Source organism: Phyllostomus hastatus, unplaced genomic scaffold (assembly GCF_019186645.2).
Source record: "Phyllostomus hastatus isolate PE091 unplaced genomic scaffold, TTU_PhHast_1.1 phas_contig_17, whole genome shotgun sequence".
In the NCBI taxonomy this organism is placed as follows: domain Eukaryota; kingdom Metazoa; phylum Chordata; class Mammalia; order Chiroptera; family Phyllostomidae; genus Phyllostomus; species Phyllostomus hastatus.
Window position 1 is genome coordinate 29,515,944 of NW_025333664.1, and position 27,285 is coordinate 29,543,228.

At 38.9% G+C, this 27,285-nt stretch overlaps 1 protein-coding gene across 2 annotated transcripts in view; it reads right to left on the reverse strand.

Moving 5' to 3' along the window:
- Positions 1-27,285, reverse strand: part of PAK5 (p21 (RAC1) activated kinase 5) — a 273,223-nt gene that overhangs the window by 189,524 nt on the left and 56,414 nt on the right. The window contains exon 2 of one of the 2 annotated variants that reach the window (XM_045833662.1): positions 2,324-2,430. The exons of the other annotated variant lie outside the window; for it this stretch is intronic. The gene's annotated coding sequence lies outside the window, so the exon portion shown is untranslated. The remainder of the gene's footprint in view (positions 1-2,323; positions 2,431-27,285) is intronic. 2 annotated transcript variants of the gene reach the window in all.

Below are 27,285 nucleotides of genomic sequence, written 5' to 3' on the forward strand. Positions count from 1 at the left end.
AGTTTCTTAAAAATCGCAACACACTAGATAGAGAAACATCAGCTGATGAATGACAGGTGTTCCGGCACAAGTGCCTTCGTCTGTTGCTGGGCAGGAAGGGCGTGCAGATGGCACAGGTCCGTGAGCCAGACTTGGGTTCCACTGCCCTAAACTGTACAACACTCTTGAAAGTTATGTTTCCTGAACAAAAATTACCCAAGTATCCGTTCTGACTCACCAGTGCTTTATAATTTCTGGTTTTTAGCAAGGACCCAATAAAATATTTTAAATAAACAAATAATTTTTGAGCTACACAGACCTTCAACTACTTGATACATTAACCTTTATCAGTGCCCATACTCTCCATCAGAGGGAATTACTCTCTCAGTGGAGGAGGAAGAACTGTTTAACTCTGTTACTCCTCCAAACACAATGAGAATGATCATGCTCAGCAGAAAATTGTTCAATGGACTAATTCTATTCAATATGACTAGATTTTTTAAAAAGTGACATATTTTTTAAAAGACAGAGTGAAACATAACATTGACTAAAGAGAATCTAACAACAAATAGTCAAAATTTTAATAAAAGAATTGGGAAACCAATGTAACAAAGCTTCTAAATCCTCCTAAATAAGAATCTCATTATTTGCATGGTGCTGGACACATTAACATATGATTATGCTAATCACACAGGGACTATATATTTTTGAGGAGGATATAGAAGGACTCATTGCATGGTTAGTATTTTCGTTGGGAGTGAGTTAGTCATGGTTCTTATCTGTAAACAATAAAAAGTGACCCTGCTTTACTGAAGAGTAAAAGGATTTATTAAAAGAGTAACAGGTAATATAACATTGCTGGGAAGCCTGCAGAAAGAACCAGGGAGAGGCAAAGGAAGCTAAAAGGGACCATGACTAGAATTCCACCCCTATCTGTCCATGAGGACGTAATTTGTGTTGTCACAGAGCTTGAAAAGCCACCACCATCGGCACAGGTCATAGTTTCTACTGGTCTATAATCCCAACTACCAATGCCTAGGTCTACAATAAAACAGATTTTCTCCTGTTCTGCTCCTTTACATCATAGTCTAGGGTATGTTTATCTGATTGCCCAAGCCCGTGACACAGGCCTATGCCCTAGCTACAAAAGAGGCTGGGAAACAGAGAGTTGAGCTTCCCTGGCTTCTACAGACTCTAAAAGGAAGGAGTTCTCCCAGCTAGAAAAGGTACTACAGACAATTGGCAGCCCTTCCAAATTATAAACGTACATTACAATGCATTTCTAAACTATTCATGCAAAGAGATAATATAATTACTAATGTATAGATACAAATCATTACTAATGTATAAAGGACCTGTAAGGAAAAAGGTTCTCTAGCAGCTTCCAAACACCAGATGTCTCTTGTTCAAAACCTAGTTCTCATGACTCAAAAACATTTTAGCATGAACACATTTAGATGTTATCCACCTAGGGAGAGGCTTTGCAATATACCACTTCCTCCTCCATTTCTCCCTCTCACAATGTATTTCCCAAGGCCATCATCTCATTAACAATCACAAAGCTTCCTGCAATACAACTGCCTATGAAACGGCTGGCTTCTTCATTAGCTTGCTTCTCTGCCCTCGCCTTTTCTGATTAGCAGCTGATAAAAGGAAATCAAAAGCACCTGATACCCATTTTTCATGATGGAGAGATTTCATTTCTCTCTCAAGCATGAGTAAAATTCAATTTCAGAGAGCTCTTTTCTCCATTTGGGAAATGAGTCTCTGAGTACTGAGGCCTTTATCTGCCAGAGACCCCATTCTGAAAATGTTTACTTGCATTGTATTAATTAAGCAACATACTAATATATTTTTTGTAAACGTCATCACAATGTATGGAGCATCAGATGCTCCACTTTTAATTTTTTGGACCATCCTGATTCCATTTCCATAATAAAAGATCATTTGTCATGATCAATATTTATGATGTATAACAATGTATAGCCATAAAACTACACATTTTTTTAAAAAGGTTATAAATATTCTTTGGTTTGGTTATTTGGCAAAAATTGTATGTAGGAGTTCTTCTCTGTAGGAGACCAACAAACATTTATTAAGTGACTACTATGTACAATGCTGTGAACAACTGATACTATCTTTGACTTTATAAAGCACATTCTGGTAGAAGAGATAGTCAATAAACATGTAAATTAACAAACCAAACAGTATTATTAAGGAAGTACACAAAGCAATTTGCTAAGAAGATAGAGTCCTACTGGACAAAGGTGGTTAAGGAAGGACCCTCTACAAGATGTGGTTGAATGAGAAGAAATAAGTATGAAAAGTTAGAGAAAGAACATACCAGGAAGAGGGTCCAGCAGTTACAAAGTCCCTGAGACAAAATGAGTTTGATGTGCTCCAGGACTTCATAGGAAGTGCCAAGGCTGGTGCTGGGCAGAAGTCAGATCACTGTGGGACATTTCAGACATAGAAAAGAAAATAAATTCATTCTAAGTGTGTGAAGTTGACGAGTGTTGACTTCTATTTTTAAATTATCACCATGCCTATTGTGTAGAGAGCAGATTAGAGATGACCAGGAATGGAGCTAGGCAGATAAATTAGGGAGTTGCTGTGGTGACCTAGGTGACCTAGTAGCTTGAATTAGTGGTACTGAGAGTTATTAGTGGTAGTTATTGAATTTTTAAAATTTTAGCCACCGAACAGATAAGAATTGCTGACTGATTCAACATGGGGAATCAGCATGTGGAAACTGCAAAAATAACCACCAATTTTTCTATCCCTCACTGTACATAAGCCCTTTGCAATGACCTTGAAGCTCCCCCTTTCAGAAGGTGGAATCTGTTTCCCTATTTCTTTATCTGGCTTGAATATATGACTTGCATTGGCTAACTGAATGGGAGAGAAGCAATACTGAACCAGTTCTGAGGCTGAGTTTCAAAAAGCCTTGTAGCTTCCACTCTCTCTGGGAGCCCTGCCACCCCCATGAGAACACACTGACTAGCCTTCTGGAAGATGAGACACTACCTGGAAAGAGACCCTCCCTACTCATCCCAAAATACCAGGAGAGGGCATCCTAGACCAGTCAAACCCAAGATGATCTCCAGCTGACCTCACACATGTGAAAGCCAAGCAGCTGAAAACAAAGAAGCACAACCTAGATTAGCATAGCTGTCTAGACAACCTACAGACCAATGGCCTGAATAAATGCTGGTTTTTAAAAGTCACTAAATTTTGAGCTATTGTGTGTTACACAGCAATAACCTACTGTTACAATGAGAAAGCAAGGAATGAAGTATGATGTTTATAATATATAATTTATAAAAGTACATCAACCACTCAAGAAAATGTGCATTTGTTTTCTCATTATATAGGTAGCCCTAAAGTAATATTTATCATAATCAGAGAAAGGCCATTTCACTTGATCATAATGTATCACTGGAGGGGAAGTCTATATTGATGTATGACAGACCAGGAAATATGAGGAGTGGGCAAAAGTAGGTTTACCATTGTAACTACACAAAACAGTTTATTCTTGTATTATTCATACTCATTGTATTATATATCTGTGTTACAACTATAAGCCCACTTTTACTCACCACTGTGTGATAAATTCCTGTTCTTTCATTTAATTGCAGCTGTTTACAGTAAAGTATATATTTTTTAAAAGTATATATTCAGCCTTGGCTGGTATAGCTCAGTGGATTGAGCACGGGCTGTGAACCAAAGGGTTGCAGGTTTGATTCCCAGTCAGGGCACATGCCTGGGTTGCGGGCCAGGTCCCCAGTGGGGGCCATGTGAGAAGCAACAACACATTGATGTTTCTCTCTCTCTTTCTCCCTCCCTTCCCCTCTCTAAATATAAAATAAATAAATACATAAATAAATCTTTAAAAAAAGGTATATATTCATTTCACAGAAAAGTATGTATTTTTAAAAAATTCTAGGTGTAAGTTATCAGAGTTATCCACTATTTTACCACAAAGGACATTTTACACACACACACACCCCTGCTTCTCTTAAGGTGATACTCCATAAGTGGAATTCCCAATTAAAAAATCATGAAAAACATGCCATATTTTTCAGATTTTGCTGAGGCCTGTTGAAAAATGGTCCCAAATAGGTGCTATTACTGATTCAAGGTATGTGTGCCTGACTCTTTAAAAGCAACAAGCATCACAGTTTAGAGTAAGAAAAAGTTTATTGATAAAGAAGGCACCTATAATCTAATCAACAAAACAAGCAAGCAAAATGTAACCAGAAACATTGAAAAAAAGAACTGACAGTAATCAGGGTGGGGGGAGGGAGATAATGGGGGGAAACATAGGAAGGGCTTTCAAGGAACATGTATAAAGGACACATGGACAAAGCTAAAGAGAGTAGGTTCAAGGGTGGGAGGTAGGGGTGGGTGGGGTGGGGGGATGTGGTCGGGGGAAATGGAGACAACTATACTTGAATAAAAAAATTATTTAAAAAAGAATTAGGAGTTGTTTTTTTTCCCCCCACAGGCACCACTATATCAGATTTATTATTCCAATGGCACTAATACAGCTGGAGGTGCTCATGGTGACACCACACAAAATTACCTGTCTTCTAGTTCCATCCAAAGAGAATGTCCACTAGGGGCCATTTACCTAAATAAACCTCTTAATGTGTTTATTTTAAATGTTGGGGAGACATTTGAGTTTCCCATGGAAGAAATTAAAAAGCAAAACAAAACAAAACATAAAACAAAGGCACCAACTCAAGAACCTGAGGGAATGACCTCAAAGCTTGCACAAGTCCAAAATCCAGTTAAGAGGCCCATAACTCAGACTTCTTGTTGTCTGAGGAAGGGAGAACGGGCAGGGCAGGAGGGGCATGACACCCAGGCACCAACAGAAATCCCAGGAAGAGCACAAAATCCCTAAATCTCTTTGTCTCCTCTACCCCTCCAGTCCCTTGACCCATGCTGATATGAGTCCAGCCTTGAGGCTTCTGCAGATTTTTGGCAAACGTTCAAGCCTCAAGCAAAATTCATCTAATAATTAGCATATGAGAGGAGGATCCCCAAAAAGCAGAATTATCTTCTGGAGGGCAGGCCCCTTGTAGTACAGGCTTCCTCCGCTAGGTGAGTGTTCTAGGAACCCATCTGTATCAGTGTACCAGTTGGTGTTGTGAGAGGCTGTGTTCAGCTTCAGGAAATTTTTTTTAGAGACTCTTTCAAAGCATTTGCCCATTTCATGATGGGTGATTTACCAGTGCACTTGTCCACACCCTGCTGAGTGTTCAGCAGTTATTGACCAAAAACATCATGACCTCCATGCTCCACCCTCCCTATTTACCCAATATCTCCACGAGCAACTTTTTTTTTCATTTCCCCAGATGAAAAAAGTCCTCAGAGGGAAATGTTTTGCCCATGTGGAAGAGGTGAAACAACAATTATTAGAAACACTAAAGGGATTTACAATTGACGAGTTCAAAAACCGTTTTGAGCAGTGGAAAAATTGTCTTAGTAGGTGTACTGCATCAAATAGAGAGTACTTTGAAAGTGACTGAAGTTTAAATATGTAAAAATCGATATGCATTTTTTAAAGATTTTTTTAATTTATTCACTTTTAGAGAGGGGAGGGAGGGAGGGAGGGAGAGAAAGAGAGAGAGAGAAACATCAATGTGCGGTTGCTGGGGGTTATGGCCTGCAACCCAAGCATGTACCCTGGCTGGGAATCGAACCTGCGACATTTTGGTTCGCAGGCCGAGCTCAATCCACTGAGCTACGCCAGCCAGGGCAATATGCATTTTTTAATAAATAAATTGTAATTCTTTGGGCGGGGGGTACCTGTAGCAGGAGCTATTTGCCTGAAGGCCCTGGGAGAAATGCAGGCTAGAATTAAGACAGAGTCAGAGAGAGCCAGCATTTCACTGTTACAGTGCCAGTCTGCAGACTGCTGTAGAAGAGTGAGCATAGGAGAAGGACCAGAGAGACGAGCGCTTGGGCCATATGGGCACCTGGACAGGTCCCTTCCTCTCTCTGACCAGTTTAATCACCTATAACCAAAAGAGGAGGGCCCTGAGTTCTTTAGGTTCTCCCCACACCAGTCCACCTAGCATAATGCCTAGAAAACAGATATGCTCACAGTCTTTTACCTTTTCCATCCATTAATTATTCATGTGGGATGCAACATGAAGTCAAGGAAAATTCCATAGTCAAGTCTCAAAGTCTAAGAATCTCATCTCAGTTTAACCTCACCATAGACTCATGTAAAATAAACAAAAGGGGGATAGAAAAAGTTAGATACTTACCAACTTCCCTGAAGGCAGAAAAAGTGGATGTGATGAAGGAGTCATGGCATAATCTTAGGGTATGGACGGGAGTACTGACCTATTGATCAGCTGGTGTGGGAGTGAGCACCTAACATCCCTATCAGCCTTTGAATGCCTTTTCTGCTGTGACAAGGGTTCTAACCACAGATGTTTCAATCACATGTCTAGCAATGCTTTCTCCAATGACTTTTTATTTTCGTGTATCAACTGTCATCACCAATATGTTATCTAATTTTTTTCACTATATTTGGGTTTGTGCTTGGAGGAAGTAACTGTTGCCCTGGTTCCACCGAAATAACCTGGGCTGTCATAGAAAAGGAAAGAGAAGGTTTTTAAGTCTGCAGTGAAGACTTAACCAAGAACAAAAGTGAAAGGAGAGAGAGCAGCAGTTATGGGATTGGTGTTCAGGCATAGAAAGGTTTGCTGATTGCTGGATTGATCTAGTAGTTTGCCATTCTGGTATACTGGGTTTTCTTTAAAAGTGAGAGCCTTTCCGCCAAATAATAATACCTTCCCATTTTAACCATGAAGTACTCAACACTGAAGGTCTCTTCACTCTAAAACCTGAAACTCTCTACGAATTAGCATTTCTCTTGCCCGGATCACAGCTGATCTGCACTGAGTTTGAAGTGGCTGCCCATACTCTTGTTAGGAGCTCTTCTAATGCAATTTGATATCCACAGGCTGTTTCCTTATTGTCAGGGGTGCTTTTGTTCCTGTCCAGGATGGTTTTATTCCTAAAGAGATATAATCCTCACCTTCAGCCTGATAGTCTTACAAGACTGATTCCTGGATAACTCAGGTTTCATGGTAGTAACCAATGAAAATGTCAATGGAAACAAAGCAAGAAAAAGAACAGAGCTCTTTATCGTATAGAACATAGTCAATAGGAAATGCTAATATTTAAGAAATTAGTGTGGCCTAGAAGAAGATCTCAGCTTCTGGAGTGAGAACAAAAAGTCTGAAGTTTTGTCATCCCTCCATCAAGTTAATGATTTTTGCCTCAGTTTCTCTATATGTGAAATGAAAATGAGAATATACCTCTTACAGGATACTGTGATATTAAATAACATAAAACAAGTATATCAAATAACTGAACACCTATATAAAAGGAGAATAAATAATAGGCATGTTTAAGGTCTTATGTCATGATGATACCACAAATAAGTGGTTTTGAAGTTCATCTAACAGTACAATGTCAGGGTTGTGAGTCAGCTTTCCTGTGATTTTCTTGGTTTTCCTCTCATTATCACAAGACAGTTAACACAGCTCCAAAGCATCATGTTCTGAAGTGACTTTATTTAGAGCAGGAATAAAAGGTGTTGGGGTTTTCCTTGATAGGAAAGGTAACTCTTTCCCAGAAGGCTCACTTCCCAAAAGACCTCCTTTCAGAACCCATGGTCAGAATTGGGTCCTGTGTCTATGTCCTATGTGCAAAGGATGCTGGGAAAGTTGACATCTGGCTTTTTTTTTTTTGGCTTCTATAATGGTAGTAGGATTCTGCCACCAAGGAGGAAGTTTGGCAGAAAAGTTAGTGGGGAGGCAACCAACAGTTTCTGCCGCAGTATAGTGAGTAGCTGAAACAACTGCTGGCAAATAATTATTGGCATACATAAAATATACTTAATAAATGCTAGTTACTTATGTTACAATTCTGCCAACTTCTCCATATGTACTAAATACTTGCCATTAATTCTGTGGACAAGAGAAGAGGCCACATACTAAACCTGACAAGCTCAAGGTGGGCTGATATGGAAGGCCTACAAACTCAAAGACTGAAAGTAACCACACAGGATGGTCCAAACATAAAAATTCCTCACTAAAAATGAGTCATGGTGGGGAGTCACATCCTAGGCCTGGCCTGTAGCTTCCTTGACAAAGGTCAGTCTTTACCTCAAGTGAGCTTGTCTATTATCTTTTTGCATCTAAGAGAGCATACCTTTAGAATGTGAAAGTAATCCTCGTTTTCCCCTCAAAGGTACAATCTCCCACCAGAACACAAACCTGAAGAACCTTTCATGGTTATCTTGCTCCCATGCCCTATGTTCTGTAAATGTTAACTAATTATCCTGCACCCAGCAATGCAAAAGAAGCATGTGTCTCTCCATTTTATTCTTCATCCAATCTCACAAATTTCTCCACTTTGCTTTCTCCCACCTCCCTAATCTACTACCAATGAATTTCATGTAACCCCCTTACATCTCTGCCTTTTATTCTACTGTATAAAATAAGCTGTAAAACTACATTCTCCAGAGCATTTTCTCAATCCATTGAGATTTTTCTTCCTGGCAATTATTGTCAGTTTGGCTCAAATAAACTCTTTTAAGATGTTTTTTTAGGCTAGATGTTTTTTGTTGATAATGCTATGTAGGCTCCAGTTTCCTTCAGTGTGTGTTTCTAGGGTCCTTTGGGGACATTACAACTCCCCCCAATTTTGTATGGTCTTCATAGTGTTTCCTTTCTACTACTGAAGCACAGTGGACTAAATCTTTCCTTATACCTTCCTGGTACAACAAGAGGGGGCATGTACCTCAGGTAGGACCAACTTAAACTTTCTCAAGGACTCTGCATTTTGAGTGAGTGATGCAATGGCAGTTAGTAGTGGCCACAGCAGTGGGGGCCTGCCTGCTGACAGTCCTGTTCCTACTGTGTGATGCTCACCATGTTCCCTACGTCTCATCAGCCTCTAGCAGATATTTCCCAGATCTTTGTTCATGAGCCAATGTACCTATTCCCAGTTGCTGTCATAACAGTTTACAGGCTACCCTTTTCCCAAAGACCTGCCCTCAACAGACAGGAATCCCCTCTCCAGGATGTGCCTGGGAGCAATGATTTCCTGGAGCCAGCTCCATAGTGATTCGTAAGAGCTTATTGTGAAATTCCTTTTCAACTCCACATCCAGCCACTTCACACTGGTAGCTTGAAAGAGGCCATGATGGGAGTATTTACCATATGGAAATCGGCAAATGCTATAAACCTGGTAACTCTTTCCACCAGAGAGCCACTTCAGCAAGACTTCACTAATGGGAAGGCTGCCCTTCCTCCTGAGGCAGTCCCTATCCAATGACTGACTGATACAGGTGCATAAAGCCTGGCCCTCTGTCTCAAGGTGGAATAATTCTCTGACGATATTAAGCTCCAGAACTCCTTGTGGAATCAAGCTGAGACTCACCTTCCCCTGAACCCTTATTTTTGCTTGACTCCTTCTTCTTCCCTATCTTCTTCTTCTTACTTCCTTACAGCTTTCTCCAGAGAAAATTCCCTCAGTAGGGCATCTGCACAAGAATCCCATTGCAGGCTCTGCTTCAAAGGACCCCAACCCAAGGCACCCCAAGAATGTCCTCAGCTCCTGCCTGTTTGCAAAGCCCAAGGCTCATCTTCTATCAACTCTCTTAGTCACACAATCATACCAATAATTTTCTTATTGCTAAAAATAGACAGCATCAGTTTTTATTTTAGTTACATTGAAAAATTAAGAAATTAGATGTATAGAAAGGAACTCAATAACCACCTTTGTCCACTGGAAAATAGTTTAAGAAGTTTCAGGAAGCAACATATCCCAGAAAATTAAATCTGTGAAAAGTAAATGTATGATCTCAAGCACTGAACCAACTGACCTAATCTGATGTGTTAAAGAGGTTTAAAAAGTAAATGTAATCTTTTCAACTACAGTTACATTAGCATTACTTCAATAATCAAATGAAATACCCACATCCATTGGAGTCAATTATTATGTAATAAAACACTCTATTTTATTACACTCAGCCAGTTAAATGCTACTGAAAGAATCTTAACATGATATAGCTCCAGAAATATCCTGCATATGCATTCAGCTGCAGTAAAATCTTTGCAAGTGCCTTTGCTTCAAGTTAACATTCTTCTCTTTGGTGTCTGAAACCTCAAAAGTCAATTATGCTTCAAAATCATCAAGTCTTTAAATTATTAAATGCTTTCACATTTCCACTCAATAAATAAGACAACCTTAATTAATACAGAAATTAGAGCCTTGTTCACATCAGCAGCTCAAATAAATACCTACTAGGGTTCGACTAGAAACATGCAAATGGAAAGTCTTTGACCTGCCCTGCTGGCAGCTATTTTGCAAAAGTCCTTAAAGTTTACCCTGGAAGATGGCATAGTCAGTGGTTCACCCATGCATCTGACAGCCCTGGGGAAGTATGATGTGGGACTTGTCCATAAATTAGGCACCCGGGGATGCAAAATACAGCAGTGTAAACATCTTCCTAACCAAACTTACTGTAACTCACTTTACAAGATAGGTAAATCCTGAAAAGTCCCCTGTAAATTACAGTAGTTCAAAGAACGAATCTAAATCAAGGATCTCTGTAATTAAAGGAACCCTGAGGTGAAAAGTTCTCAAAAGTGAGGAATCCTTTTTTTAAAAGAGAATTTTAAATAACCACTATCTTATTTATTTTTACATATGGCATGTGATTTTTGTACATGGCATTTGATTAAAGTAAGATAAAGCTTGATAACACACTGTAAAAACATTTGCTAAATGTCTGCTTTTCCTAATGTGAACTATGGACTTCGGTGATTATGATGCAGGTCCATCAATTGCAACAAATGTAAACACCACTCTGGTGGGGGTCATTGATGATGGGGAGACTGGACACGTGGGGATATATGTGAAATCTCTGTACCTTCCTCTTAATTTTGCTGTGAACCTAAAACTGCTCTAAAAAGCTAAAGTCATAAAGAAAAATCTGTTCTTACGGAACTTATTTACATAGTGTTCTGTTTACCAGCAGCCTTTTCCACCAAAATGTGAACCCTATGAAGACGAAGTCTTGGGTTTTTTACAGTAGAGCCACAGGGCCTTTAACTGTACCTGACCCCAAAAAGCTGTTCAATAAATATTTGGTGGGTGAAGAGAGACAGGAAAAGTGAATAGTGTAATATACAGCATGGTGACTATAGTCGATAATATTGTATGTTTAAAACTTGCTTAAAAAGTAGATCTTAAGAGTTCTCATTACAAGAAAAAAAAGTACAATGTGTGATACACAAGTATCAAATCATTGTGTTGGATACCTGAATCTAATGTTCTATGTCAATTATATGTCAATTTAAAAAAGAAAAGAATAAATGATGACCTAATTTTTATGAGTGAAAGTCTACTCTGATATATTAACAAAAGAGCAGCAAACACATTTGTGAAGACATTTAAAATATTCAAGATTTTGAAATAAGCAGAAGACAGCATTTCCCAGGTTTTATGTCCTCAGAAATCAGAATAATCTACCTGAGAAAAGAAAGCATCAGTTGGGCCACAATTTGATTCCACGTATTTGGGTCCTTGACATACTGAGTGAAACTGATTTGTGGGGTTACTAGGACAAATGGAAATAACACATGCCCCCAAATATAGTAAACAGTAAGTCAAACACAGAGACAACCCTAAAATTGTACTGCCTGATATAGTACCACTAGCCCCATGAGACTACCAAGTACTTGAAAAGTCCCTAGTTTGAACTCATATGTGAGATGTGCTTTAATGTAAAATCCACACACCAAATTTCAAAGATTTGAGGCAAAAAAATACTGCATTAATAATGTATATATTGTCTGTATGTTAAAATGATAATATTTTGGATATACCAGCTTAAAATATGTATTCTTATGATTCATTTCACATGTGTCTTTACTTCTTAATGTAACTCCTGGAAAATTTAAAGTGACATACATGAACAACTCACATGAAACTTTTTGAACAGTGCTGCACTAAGGATGTCCTGCCTCAGCATGGAGAAGGCTCCTTAGCGCAAATACCTGTATTTTTCTACTGTATTTTTCATGGAAACTCACAGACCCCTTTTGAACAGCAAGGCAGTAGTGTCAAATAGTGACCCTGAAGGTAGACTTTAGCCAAAGGTGGAAAGTGAGTTATGTAAACACATCAGCTTTCTTGCCTTTCATTTGGAAAAATTCAGAGGCATGTTCTACAAAGTTTTATGAAATTCCCCAGCAGGACTGAGCACCAGTTGCTCATAAGGGTAACTCACTTGATAACATACCCATCATTGAATTATTTCCCTTCTCTACGTCACTAGCACAGGTATCTCCTGGGAGTAGTTTCCCAAGAAACTGTACTTGCAGTATACTCTTCTCTCAAGGTCTGTCTCTGTGAGAACCCAAATTAAGAAATTATGACACCCTGGACAAGTAGCTCAGTCAGTTAGAGCATCATCCCAATATGCCAAGGTTGCAGGTTTGATCTCTAGTCAGGGCACATACAGGAATCAACCAATGAATACATAAATAAGTGGAACAACAAATAGATTCTCTCTCTCTCTCCTCCCCACTTCTCTCTCAAAAACAAATAATTTATAAAAAGACAATATGGAAAGCAAAACAAAAAAACCTACTAGACACATTTCACACCTTTAATCCATCAAGGAGTTTTATTTCAACTCTTAATCAACTTAATTACTTAATGCTAAAGTATCATAATATCCTTTGTGATTATCACACCTACTGTCCTACTTTCTCCAAGACAGAATGAAAATAAAACATGTGACTATAAAAAGAAAATGTAAAAGTAAAATTTCATCAAATCTATTACAGGGTTTTCTTTCTCCTACATATTTTTTTGGATTCCACTCAAACTAGTCTTTAAGACTATTTTATAGCTCTGCTTTTCTCTTAATTCTGTTGGGAAGTTATTTTAAAAAGAGACACTGGAGTTAAGAGAATTCTGTGATTCGGTAGAGGATTTTGCCATATTTCAACATGGAATTGAATCTTTAGGCTAAATGCCTCATCATTTTCTTCTCATAAATTGGCCTGATTTGAAGAACCATGTAAATGAATACTGAATGCACTAATGAAACAAACCTTCCACACATTACAGGTCTTCTGAGAGCATTTTCATCCCCAGCTCTACTAATTTCCTTCATGCTGCTCTGTTTTTACATTTTTACTTGAATTCATTTCCTCTTCTTTCTAAATACCTTGGTAGAAATGGGTAAATTAGTTACCCAGATAAAATACACCTACTCTTTACTGTCTTACATTGCATAACACATCCCATATTTTAGGCTATAAGCCTCATGGTGAAAAGAATGATCAAACATTGGATTCAGGTACTGACAAAAGAAAACATGGATATTTGCTGTTCTTGATACTTTAACAACAGAATTCTAACAGGTGGAGGACTCTGCTTCAGAAGTATGCTGTCCCTGGAAGATACTTCATAGTCTTATTTGAATTATAGGCTATTTTATGTTTTCCTACAAGAGCAATGTACACAACATATGCTTTTTAGGACAATGAAGAATGGTGTGCATATGTATCTTTTGCTCATGGGGCAGTCTTAGCTGGAAATAAGGGTGTTTCTAAGTCATTTATCCCAAACCTGATGTCCTTCCTAGCCTTATGCTTTGTGGTGAACTCATCATGTTATTGACACATAGAATCCAAAGCTGTGTAGCTTCCCAGAACAAGGGGAAACACATTCACATGGAAAAAAATAGGATCAAACACATGAATATTCCTTGTCTACCGAAGACCAGTAGATCTGTCTCCCTCTCCACATGCCAAGCCTGCATATCAACAATGATTCCTCCCAGCCCCTTCTTGTCTGCAAGATTTCTTTTGAGAAATCAGCTAATAGTCTAATGGGAACTCCTCTGTAGGTAACTGTCTCCTTATCTGTTGCTGCTTTTAAGATTCTCTCCTTATCTTTCATCTTGGGTAATGTAATTATGATATGCCTTAGTGTGTTCCTCCTTGGGTCCAACTTCTTTGGGACTCTTTGAGCTTCATGGACTTCCTGGAAGTCTATTTTCTTTGCCAAATTGGAGAATTTCTCCTTCATTATTTTTTCAAATAAGTTTTCAATTTCTTTCTCTTCCTCTTCTTCTGGCAGCCCTATGATTCAGATGTTGGAACATTTAAAGATGTCCTGGAGGTTCCTAAGCTTTTCCTCATTTTTTTTGAATTCTTGTTTTTTTTCATTCTGTTCTGGTTGAATGTTTACTTCTTCCTTCTACTCCAAACTGCTGATTTGAATCCTGGTTTCCTCCCTGTCACTGTTGGTTCCCTGTAGATTTTTTTTTTATTTCACATAATGCAATCTTCATTGTTCCCTGGGGTTTTTTTTTTATGCTGTTGAAGTACCCAGTGAGTTCCTGAAGCATCCTGATAACCAATGTTTTGAACTGTGCATCTGATAGGTTGGCTATCTCTTTGTTGCTTAGTTGTATTTTTTTCTGGAGCTTTGAACTGTTTTTAATTTGGACCATTTTTTTTTTGTCTTGGTGCACCTATTACATAGTAAGGGATGGAGCCTTAGGTGTTTACCAGGGCAGGGCAACCCAGGTCTTGTCATTGTGATGCTGTATGTGGGGGAAGGGTCATGAAAGGCAAGGACCTACATCCAAGATTACTCTATCCAGCAAAGCTATCATTTATAATAGAAGGGCAGATAAAGTGCTTCCCAGATAAGGTCAAGTTAAAGGATTTCATCATCACCTAGCCCTTATTATATGAGTGTTAAAGGGACTTAAGAAAAAGAAGAAAATAAAAAATATAAACAGTAATTGACAACAAGCTCACAGCTATTAACAACTGAACCTAAAAAAGAAACACAAAACAAACTAAGCAAACAACTAGAATAGGAACAGAATCACAGAAATGGAGATCACATGGAGGGTTATCAATGGGGGAGTGGGAGGAGGAGAGAGAGGGAAAAGGTACAGAGAATAAGTAGCATAAATGGTAGGTAGAAAACAGACAAGGGGAGGTTAAGAATAGTACAGGAAATGTAGAAGCCAAAGAACTTATGTGTACAACCCATGGACATGAACTAAAGGGGGGGAATGTGGGTAGGAGGGGGTGTGCAGGGTGGAGGGGAATAAAGGGAGGAAAATGGGACAACTGTAATAGCATAATCAATAAAATATATATATAAAAAAACAATGATTCCTCCTTCTAATCCATGTCCACCAAGGACTAGCACAGTTCCTGTGTTCTTTAATCTCGTGAGACTCCAGGCAGTGTGAACTGGCATAGAATAGTGAGGCCACATGTCCCAGCTCCACTCCAGTGACCTCAGGTTGTTAGTTTGAAATTGACCCCATAGTCAGAATAGTTACTCTATAAAAATTAGCCAGTGCTAATACAACTCAGGGCTTAGCACACACTGGAATGGGGGGAACTAAAATGAACAAAGCAGCTAATTAACATGAAATATGTTCTATTCAGACAGGAGAAACCCCTTCCCTAATAAGGACAAGAAATACCACAATCCAGTGCACAGACCCCCTTCTCCATGAACTATCCACTTTGTCTCTTGCCTGGAGGTCATGTCTAAGGAAAGGGAATGTAGTAAAGCTTTTACCAACATAGGACCAGATCCCAAGGATCACTGAGTTCAGTTTTGGATCTGCTTTGCAAAAGGGACCAAACCCTTAGTGACTCTAGTCACAACACAGTCCCTTGAAGAGTTACACATAAATGTAATATTTGCTTAAGTCCTAAAAACTCCTAGGGAAAAAGCAAGCAAGGATCCATTATAGAAAAGATTCAAATGAGAAAGATTTCACTTAACACTGTGTACTATAACAGGAAATCCCAGAAAAAATAATCTAGAGGGTACAGGAGTTTTGCAAGGTACTGCACAATGTACCTTTGCCTCTTTACTTTACTATTTATTTTCACTGATAAACATCTGATAATAGTGCCATGTTTTAAGGAAATTATTTTGTAGCATATTTATGTTTTTAAGAACCTACTTCTATTCCGGCCAAGATGGAGGCATAGGTAGACACACTGTGCCTCCTCGCACAACCAAAGGAAGGACAACAACAATTTAAACATAAAAAACAACCAGAACTGACAGAAAATCGAACTGTGTGGAAGTCTCACAACCACAGAGTTAAAGAAGACACATTCATCCAGACTGGTGGGAGGGGCAGAGATGGGCAGCTGGGTAGAGAGGACTCATGGCAAAGCGGTGGCTGGAGGACCCAGTGAGGTGGTGGATTGTGGAGTGGGGTGTGCAAAGCTACAGCTGGCTGGCAAGGTAGCAGTGGGTGGGCCCAGTGAGGCAGCAGATTGCAGGCTGAGTGGTCTCACATCTGAGCAGATAAACTGAGAGAAACAACTGGGGAGCAGGAAGGTCTGTGCAACCCAGGGCCCCAGGGAGGGGAAATAAAGCTTCAAACCACTGACTAAAAACACCTGTGGGGGTTGAGGAGGCAGTGGAAGAAACTCCCAGCCTCACAGGAGAGTTTGTTGGAGAGAGCAACAGGGTCCTAGAACATACATAAATTCACCCACACGGGAATCAGCACCAGAAGGGCCCACTTTGCTTGTGGGAAGTGGGGGAAGTGACTGAAATCTGGCAGAGAGAGGAACAAGTGCCATTGTTCCCTCTCAGACCCCTGCCCCACATACAGTGTCACAACCCAGGAACATGGGTTACCTTACCCTGGTGAACACCTAAGGCTCCACCCCTCACTATATAACAGGCACATCAAGACAAAAAAAATGGCCCAAATGAAAGAACAGATCAAAGCTCCAGAAAAAGTACAACTAAGCAATGAAGAGATAGCCAACCTATCAGATGTACAGCTCAAAACACTGGTAATCAAGATGCTCACAGAATTGGTTGAATTTGGTCATAAATTAGATGAAAAAATGAAGCCTATGCTAAGTAAAATAAAGAAAAATGTATAGAGAACCAATAGTGATGGGAAGGAAACTGGGACTCAAATCAATGGTGTGCACCAGAAGGAAGAAAGAAACATCCAACCAGAAAAGAATGAAGAAACACGAATTCAAAAAAAATGAGGAGAAGCTTAGGAACCTCAGGGACATTTTTAAATGTTCCAACATCTGAATTATAGGGGTACCAGAAGGAGAAGAGGAAGAGCAACAAGTGGAAAACTTATTTGAACAAATAATAAAGGAGAACTTCCCCAATCTGGCAAAGGAAACAGACATCCAGGAAGTCCAGGAATCTCAGAGTCTCCCAAAGAAGTTGGATCCAAGGAGGAACACACTAAGGCACATCATAATTGCATTAACCAAGATTAAAATTGAGGAGAGAATCCTAGAAACAAGAGAAAAGGAGACAGTTACTTACAAAGAAGTTCCTGTAAGACTGTCAGCTGATTTCACAAAACAGACCTTGCAGGCAAGAAGCAGCTGGAAAGAAGTATTCCAAGTCATGAAAGGCAAGGACCTACATTCAAGATTGCTCTATCCAGCAAAGCTTTCATTTAGAATGGAGGGGCAGATAAAGTGCTTCTCAGATAAGGTCAAGTTAAAAGAGCTCATCATCACCAAACCCTTATTATATGAAATATTAAAGGGATTTATCTAAGAAAAAGAACATAAAAATATGAAAAGTAAAATTATAGTGAACTCACAATTATTAACAACCACACCTAAAACAAAAACAAATGCAAACTAAGTAAACAACTAGAACAGGAACAGAACCACAGAAATGGAGATCACATGGAGGGTTAGCAACAGGGGAGGGGGAGAGAGGGAAAAAATGTACAGGGAATAAGTAGCATAGATGGTAGGTAGAAAACAGACAGGGGGCGGGTAAGAATAGTATAGGAAATATAGAAGCCAAAGAACTTATGACACATGGACATGAACTAAAGGAGGGGAACGTGGGTGGGAAGGTGTATGCAGTGGGGAGGGCAGTAAAGGGGGAAAATGGGACAACTGTAATAGCATAATCAATAAAATATATTTTTAAAGACAGAACCTATTTTTATATCACATCTTATAGATAAGTATGTTCATCCATCTGCATTTTGGGAAACAACTTTTTCTTTGGCAAAATGTACAGATTATCATAACTATCTTTGGAGAAGTATTCAGTAGTTATATGTCTGATTATTACCTCACACCTGTTAGAAATCTAAGCCTGTTAGTCTTCACAAAATGATCTAGGAGAGCCTGTTAAAACACACTTCCTTGGGCCCTAGCCCAAGACAATCTGACCCAGTAGGTGGGGCCCAGTAGGTGGGGCCCAGCAGCTGGGGCCCATTAGCATCCCTAACAACTTTCTGGGTGAAGATAAATGTGAACTGAATTTTGAGTAGCTCTGCTCTACACAATGCCACACCTTGAGTGTAGATGCTGTCTGTGGGACAAGGTCCAGAAACAGGTGTTTGTGGTCCCCTGCATGGATCCTTTGTAAAGCCCACAGTAATGCAGTTACAATATTTACCCAAACACAGCTGGGAATGACTCCCAGAATGTTGGGTCATTGAAAAGGGGATCTTCTGACCCCAGGAGACTATTTTAAGCTCTAAGTCTAAGGTTTACACTCAGGTCATAATATATATATTCTCTTTTCTATGAGCCTTTTAGTCAAAAACTTTTAGGTAAGTATACAGCTCCATATTGCAATAAGCTGCCACCCTACTGGGAGGTGCCCCCCTGCCCTCAATTTTTCCGGAGCTTGTATTGAAGGGTATTTAGATATCTGTAATTAAATCAAACAGCATGGATGCCTTTTCCATGTGGTTTCCCTGAGTAGCTGTGGCAGCCACTGTTCCAGCCATATGAGGCAGATTTATTGCAAATAATGATGGCTTTCATTTTTAAAATGTGTTTCAAAAAGTAGAACCAAAAAAAAAAAGAAGAAAAGAGAAGCTTGAAAAGCTCATTCTAGACTTTCAGGGCAATGAAAAAATAATGAAAACATCTTGAAAAATATGTGAGTGGAAGGGCTACTCACCTGAAGTCCAGTACTAAGAGCTGAATGACTAGTTTGATCAAAAATCCATCCTGGGAAAACCCAAAAAGATGGTTCTTGTTTTTACTTCTGAGCAAAACTATCTCACACAGATCTGGGGTTCTCTCATTCAGATTTGGACTCACAAAAAGGCCAATGGGAATATTACTTCTACAAATCCATCAATCTACTTCTGACAGAATGGCCAGAAAGTATCCTAGAAGTTCCCAGCACAGAACTCCTGGGTTTTGGTGTTTTAGAGAAAACACATATTCAGCTTCTTTTTGAAGTTCATCTGATATTGCTACTCCTCTCATGAATTACAGGGCCTGTTCTAAAAAGACAGCTTATTCATTCAACACTACACGTTATGCTAAGGAGCTTTCCTTACAGCATAAGCACGCAAAGTACCACTAGTGTCATTCAAAAATTAGACAAAGATTTTTCCCCCCAATTTCAGGTAGTATTGCAGGCTGATATGAACTGATAGAAATGATAAAGGGGGGAATTAACTTCATTCAGCTTTACTCCCTGATCTCACTATTTTTTATCAGGTTCCAGGCATAATGTCACATTAAACCCACATAAGGCCTTCTCTGCGTCTGGACAATATCTCTCCCTTGTTTCAGGCACCTTCACAGTAAGGGTGACCACTAAGAATCCTTCCTCTAGAACTTCAGTATTTACCTGATATAGACATATACATGTAAACAATACAGTGAAGTTGATCACAGTAAGGTTGATATTTTGCCAAAATATTATAAAGTTATGAAACTTCAGAATAAATGGAATGAACAGTATTTTCTCAGCTTTTTTATTGAAACATTGGAAAACTATAGAAAAGTTGTAGGAGCAGAGGATTCATACCCATGTAACCTTTACCTACATTCAAAGGTTAACATTTTGCCACATTTGCTTTCTCTGTCTTTCCATATGTGTATGTGTGTATCTAAATGTATACATAATTATACAGATACTTACACACATATATGTATATAATATATGTGTAGACTTTTTGGGAACCATTTGAAAGTTATCTGCAGATATGACATTTCACTCATAAATAGTCAGAATATTTCTTTTAAGACCAAAAGCATTCTACAACATGACCACAATATACTGATTGTATTTAGAAAATTTAACATTGACACAATGTTATTTTCTAGTATGCGAGGTCTGTCCAGAAGGTATCCAACCATATAATATGAAAAATAGAAACATTTATTGAAGATACAAAGATACAAGAAACACTGTACATAGAACAATGACCCCTCAAGCACTTCAAAGTAGACACCCTGGGACCTCACCCAGTTTTCCTGATCACCATCAGTTGCCCCATCATATTTTCCTAAATATCATCAATGGTCTGAAATTTCTTCCTTTTCCAAGGGGATTTTAGTTTTAAGAAAAGCCAGAAGTCTACAGGGCAACAAATCTGGGCTGTAGAAGGGCTGAGTCACCTGGGTGATTTGATGTTTCACAAAACAACTCCGGAGGAGATGTGATGCATGAGCAAGGTGTTGTTGTGATGAGGCTGTCAATCACCAGTTGCCCAGGGTTGCAGCCTTTTGAATTATCTGAATAGTTTCATCAGAGGAATGTTCAAGCTTAATGCAAAATTTGATGCAGATTCCTTGCTCTACTTGCTCAGTCATTTTGAACGCTACAGCCACACAGTACACATGCTTACTCAACAGCATCTACTGCCCCCACTGACTAGTACAATGAAGTTGTTATTGTTCATGCAAGCGCATTCCAGTCCACTGTCCTTGACTGCCAGGTTACACTGATGTCATGCAAACCATTCTCATTATATTAACAATGACTGGACTTTTCCTGGACAGACCTCGTATAGTCTATAATCAAAGTTTGCAAATTGTCCCAATAATGTCCTTTATAGCTTGATTTTTTTCCAGGACCTAATCCAGTGCCACACCCTGCATTTAGTTATCACGGTTCCTGAAAGTCTTCCATCAAGGACACTGTATTGGTTTTCATGACATTGACATTCTAAGAGTACACTGAGTTTTTCAAGGATGGTACTCAGTTTGGTTTGTCCAATTTGGTTCAGTTTGGTTCCTTCCTCATAATTGCATTCAGATTTAACAGTTTAGTCAGAAATTCTGCATATATGACATTACATCCTTTTTCAATGCATCTTATGAACCACATGGGTTCAGTTTGTTCCATTATTGGCAATGTTACATTTGAAAAGGCAATCTCTCCATTTTAATGATATCTTTTCCTTTTGTAAGTAATAAACAATCTGTAGGTGATGCTTTTAAGACTGTGTAAATATTCTGTTGCCCAACAAACTTTAACCCAGTGGTTTTAGTATCCATTGCTTAGTCTTGCATAGATCAATCATGAGTATGGTATTTGCAAAATAAGCATTATGTTTAAAGCATTATATAGCCTGAAGGCAGAGTCCAATACAAAACCCCATGAACTCATATACAGAAAATAGTCTTAATTAAAATTAATCCCATTACTGCTCAATAAAGAGTTTCTTCTATTTTCTGAGAAAGTGTATTACTAGTGGGTAATTCTTTGAGTGTAGGTATCAGTTATTTTTTAGAATAATTCAGATATATGCAAGGATGGAAATGTATAGAAATTAATTTAAAAAATAACAAATGGTCCTTAGTGGGTGGTCTCTGTGGCAGAGGCATTTACAGTTCATCAAATATCCATGTGTTCTCCCACATTTACTAATTGCCCTTGCAGTTGAAAGGAGCCAAGTAACTAGTCTGGCCAATGAGTGACCTCTGAGTGGAAGTGACAAGTTACTTTTGAGCTGAAGCTCCTACAAATCCCTGCATAGCCCTCATTGTCTTTTTGCTTCAGCAGTGACCATGGAACCTGAGTGTTGAAATGAGGAGTCAAAACATAGACACAGCCTGGGTTGCTAACTCACTGCATTGAGAACAGCTGCAGGGAGGAGTTGCTTGAGCTACAGTGGGCATGGTATGAGTGAGACATGAACTGTGTTGAGCTGCTGTAATTTGGGGTTATTTATTAATATAGCATAAGACTAGTCTACAATAACTAATAGTCTCCAAAAGCCAATTTTTTCAATAGTCAAAATTTTATAAAAATAATAATTGGGTTACAATAGTGGTTTATCAGTATATCCATGGCAATAATTCAATAACTGATGCAGAAACTCTGGTTGTCTACAGAAAAACCTTCTCAACCCTTCCCCCATCCTCTTCTTTTCTGACAAGGCCAAACTTTCACTATCAAGGGTGAAAATGAGAGCTAGTGGTATGCTGGAGCCAGCTGACCCTAGCTTAAGAGAGCTGCTTTGCTTAGCTGCTGGATGTAACATCAGTACCTTAAATTGGCCACCATGGGAGTATTTACACCAGGGAAATGGCAAACGCTGTAAGTCAGCCCCACTTCGTGAATCCTCATGCAGAGAACTGACTGCTTAATGGCAAATCACTGGCTATTTTCTTTACCAGGTCCTGCTACAAATAGCAGATGGGCATATGACTAAAGAGTGATTAATAAGGCTTGAAAAGAAATTGGACACAGAATTCCAAGAAAAACATTCCTTATTATAGAGAAAAACATCTTTTCCTATTAAAATGTTTATACAGGGGTAGGCAAAGGTAGGTTTACAGTTGTGAGTATGCAAAACACAGTTTATTCTTGTGTTATTATTGTATGATTTATTTGTATTATAACTGTAAACCTACTTTTGCTGACCCCTGTATATCCAAAAGAAATGCAGGTATATGATCACTAAAAGGTAGGTACTAGAATGTTCAATGTGGTACTGTTCACAATAACCCCAAACTGGCTCCTATTCAAATGCTCATCAATAGTAGAATGGACAATAGAATACTATAAAGCAATGAAAGTAATTCTACACACAAACACAAAAAAAGGCTGTGAATCTCACAAACATAAGGAGTAAAAGAAGCTAATACAAGGTAGTACTTAGTATGTGGTTCCATTTAAAATTCAAAACAGGCAAAATTAATCTAAAATGTTAGAAATATAAAATTATACAACTAGTTACACTTGGAGAAGGTAGTTATGAAAAAGGCAACCATGAGAGACTTTTTGAGTGCTAATTATATTGTTTATTGATCTGGTTGCTAGATATCAAATAGATTCAGTTTGTGAAAATATGTCAAGCTGTATAGTTAGGATATGTATACTTTTTGATATTTATATTTCAATCATTTTTTTTGTTTAAGAGAAAGATGAGAGAGAGAAGAGACCGACAGCTTTTCCTTCCCTCACTAAGACATGGCTATGTGAGAACCATGGCAGCCACCTTAACCAGCACAATGAATGTAGTGGAACCCAATACCTTAAATCAAGGCAAGGTTAAACCACTGAAAGGTCTTGGAAACTCCTCTTGAGCTCCTGTTTTGGAATAAATATCATTTTTGTTTGGCCAAGGGTAGTTGTATCATCCAAATTACTCATTCAGATTTTAGATCGAAGCAGCCTTTAGTATTACATGAAGAAAAAATGTAAAATGGCAGGAATACAAAGCAGAATGATTAACCTATTTAAGTAAATAATTTTCAATACTACATCAAATAATCAACAACATTGTCTTTGTCCATTTGGGATACTGTAATAAAATACCACAAACTTGGTAGGTTATAAACAACAGAAACTTACTGTTCACAGTTCTGGAGGCTGGGAAGCCCAAGATCAAGATACCACAGCATGGTCACATTTGGGTGAGGGCCCTCCTCCTGCTTTATAAGCTAGAACCTTCTCAGTGTGTCTTCCCATGGTGGAAAGGGTGAGGAATCTCTCTGGAGCCTCTTTTCTAAAGGCACTACCCCCATTCATAAAGGCTTCACCTTCATGATTTAAGCACCTTCTGAAGACCCGACCTACTATCACCTTTGGTAGTTAGGATTTCAACATATGAAGTTTGGTAGGGACACAAACATTCAGACCACAGCAAAAATTATCCCAATCACTTTATTTATTAAAGGGGTCACCTAAGATACACATACCTGCCTGCTCAAATGTCACCTCTTCAATGACAGAATTTGTTTATTCTGTAATAAAAGAATTTCCTTACCTTAGTCGTCTATTTCCTTCCCATTGCTCTCCTTTATTTTCATTAGCATACCTATGTCTCAAATTAAATTATTTGTCTATATGCTTTTCTTTTAGAACAGGAGCTCCACATAAAAATAAACATGAGTATTCAGAAGACAGATCTTTTCCATCTTGTTTGATGTGGTCTCTCTAGTGTTTAAAATTGGGCCTGGCGCGGTGTGGACAATCAATGAAGTCTTTTTAAATGTAAATGAATAAAGAAGGAATGAAAATTTCCAGGCAACATTAAGCACTCCACCAAGGATCTGTTGGTCAATTTGGGATTTCCCCATTCTCTGGTCCTTCAGTCACACCCTTGCTTCCCTCCATTTCTTCCTGCCAGACAGGGACTCTAGGCAGGTCTTGTGGGGCTGGCAGCTTTGTCCTGTCCTACTTACACTTGGGATTCGAGGTGGTGCCCTATCACCTACTTTTGTTCTAAACATGTCCATGGGTTTTCAGTCTTGCTATCTAATCGTCCTGTTTGTGCAAGAGAATTTTAAAAGAAAATAAACTAAGCCTTCCAAACTGCTGGCACCTTCCCAGAAATCCCTCTAACTGTAATTTTTAAACATTTTCAAAATAACCCAATGACAAGCATCCCTCTTAACACAGCACAAAAGCAGAGCTATAACTAATTAGGCCTGAACTTTTGACTCACCAGAAGCACAGCATAGTAAATCTAGCACAATTAACATTCAGTTGCTAAGTGAAAACACAGGCATATGGGACATGATGACCCACAGCATAAATAAATTGACATTGAATCAGGACACGTTTCCAAGTGAGTAGTGATAAAGTGTTCCTCTCCCATCATCAGTAAATTGAATAATATCTGCAAAGTCTGCTCAAAACAAAACAAAACATGCCATCAAAATACAAGGCAGAGGTTCTAGCAGTTCCTCCACACCCTGGCTAGTCTGCATAAGTACACAGGTGTCCCTGTGACATGCTGTACTCCTTAGCCATCAGTACTAAAAATACCTCTTTCCCACAGGGTAAAGACTTTGACATCATTTATCAGATTTGGCTGTACTTTTCCCCCCCTTTTTTACTTTTAATGATGCTCTCAACTCTTCCCCTCAAAATTGAATCTGACAATTTCAAGCCAAAATGATTTAAAAGAACAAATGCTCTCCAAGCTTTCCTTCAAGCCCGGTTAGACAAACTTAATGCAGCTTTAGTTCTGCTGTGGGCTAGAGAGAACATATCTAAGGTACAGAGCAAACTGAAATGCTTCACACAAAGGTGATGGAATGGAATGGCTTCCTCTTTCCCTAAATATTTGGCTGCCTTTTCTCTTCTTTTCATCTATTTTAAACCACCAACTAGCCATTTCCTATGAGATATAACCTCTGGTATTGAGATGAAATATTTCTAGAGTAAGAAGATCTTTAAATAATGAACATAGCTCAAAGAAATCGGTAGTAGTTAGTGGAGGAATGTAGAACCAGGAGATGTGGAATGATGGGATCCTGCAGAGACGTATAAAGACTTCTACTGATGAGTTTTATTCTAAAGTGGAGTAGAAAAATAGGAACATAGCCAGAGGGTCCTGAAGTCCAGAGAATTTCTTATTTATTTTTTTAAAAAATATTTTATTTGTTTTTTAGAGAGAAGGAAAGGGAGGGAGAGAGGAACAGAAACATCAATGTGTGGTTGCCTCCCATGCACCCCCCACTGGGAACCTGGGCTGCAATCCAGGCACGTGCCCTGACTGGGAATTGAACTGGCAACCCTTTGGTTAGCAGGCCTGCACTCAACCCACTGAGCTACATCAGCCAGGGCCAGAGAATTTCTTTAGATTAAAAAATATATATAAGAGCATATGTTTGTGATGCTGAAAGGTAAAACTAATGATCCAGGAATAAGGGGTGAGTTACTAGAGCAGGCAAGAAAAGATGGCACTCTACATCCTAAGAAGTAGGATTGACCCTATGACCCTGGGAAGAGCACAGACAGCTCATCCTGAGAAAAAGGAACAAAGGCAGAGAATATGAGTGCAGATACAAGGTCAGTAGTGCGATGGTGAGGAGCACTGGGGCATTCTATTCTGATGGCTTCTCTTTTCTTCACAAAACAAGGATTATTAGCTACAATTTGGAATGAGAGAGAAAAGAGGAGAAGTCATGAAGTGTTTACCTAAGAGAACAGGAGACTTAATGGACTTGGGGAAATATAATCAGACTACCAGCAGCTATTGGACTCATGAGTAGTTGTGGTCATGAATGTAAAGTGAAACCAGCCAGCACGATGGTATATTTTTCTCCAGCTGTGTTTAGCTGGGCACATGCAAGCAACAAGTGAGTGAGAGTTGAATGTAATCAGAGTTACATTTTAGCCAAGAAAATAGAAACAAGAAAGGGACCATGTATGCAAAGTACGAGAGTGTAATTATAATTATGGAGATTAGAATCCAAGCTGAAACACATAGCACATGAGAACATGAAGGGGATGAGGGACAGTGAAAAGGTGGTAGGATTAGGATCAGTGGATTTGGGGCCACAGTGGGGCTGAAGAATTGTTGAAAGTAGAGTCCTACAGGGAACAAGGGCTCTCAGGAAGTCATCCTCATTGTCAAACAGGGCTCTGCTATTAGTATAAATGGAAAAGCAAATTGTCAAGGATAGATAAATAGTAAAGGTTGTCCCCTTATACTTAAGGCTGCCATGGGAACAGACAACTCAGACTAAGCTGTCTTAAGGGAAAGACAAAACTGTCTAGTAAGGAAGAGATTAGAAAAAGATTAGAAAAAACAGAGGAGTGTTCCTAGGTATGTTTATACCCTTTTCCTCTGAGATTGTAGATATAAGAAAGCAAGATATCAACAAGAAGAAACAAACATTCTTGAAACAAGATTTCTTGTGGCAGTCAAGGCAATGACCCACATCCCAGATCCTTTATGTATCTTTTAAAATTCATAAACCAAAGAGAGTCATTGTTGAAAAGCTTCATAGAATTTTTTTAGTCTAACTCATTTTGCAGATGGGTAACAAAACCCAAAGAGGTGGAAGGATTTGCCTAAAAGCCGTGTAGCTATATTGCAAACATCTTGACTTACTTTTCAAAAGGGAAGATTATCTTTATGTCAGCTGAACCATATGAATGGACATTTTATAGGTCAAAGTGGTTGACTATTGCCAGATTCATGTTGTTCAACCTAACATACTGCAGGGTTCCTTCCACTCTAGC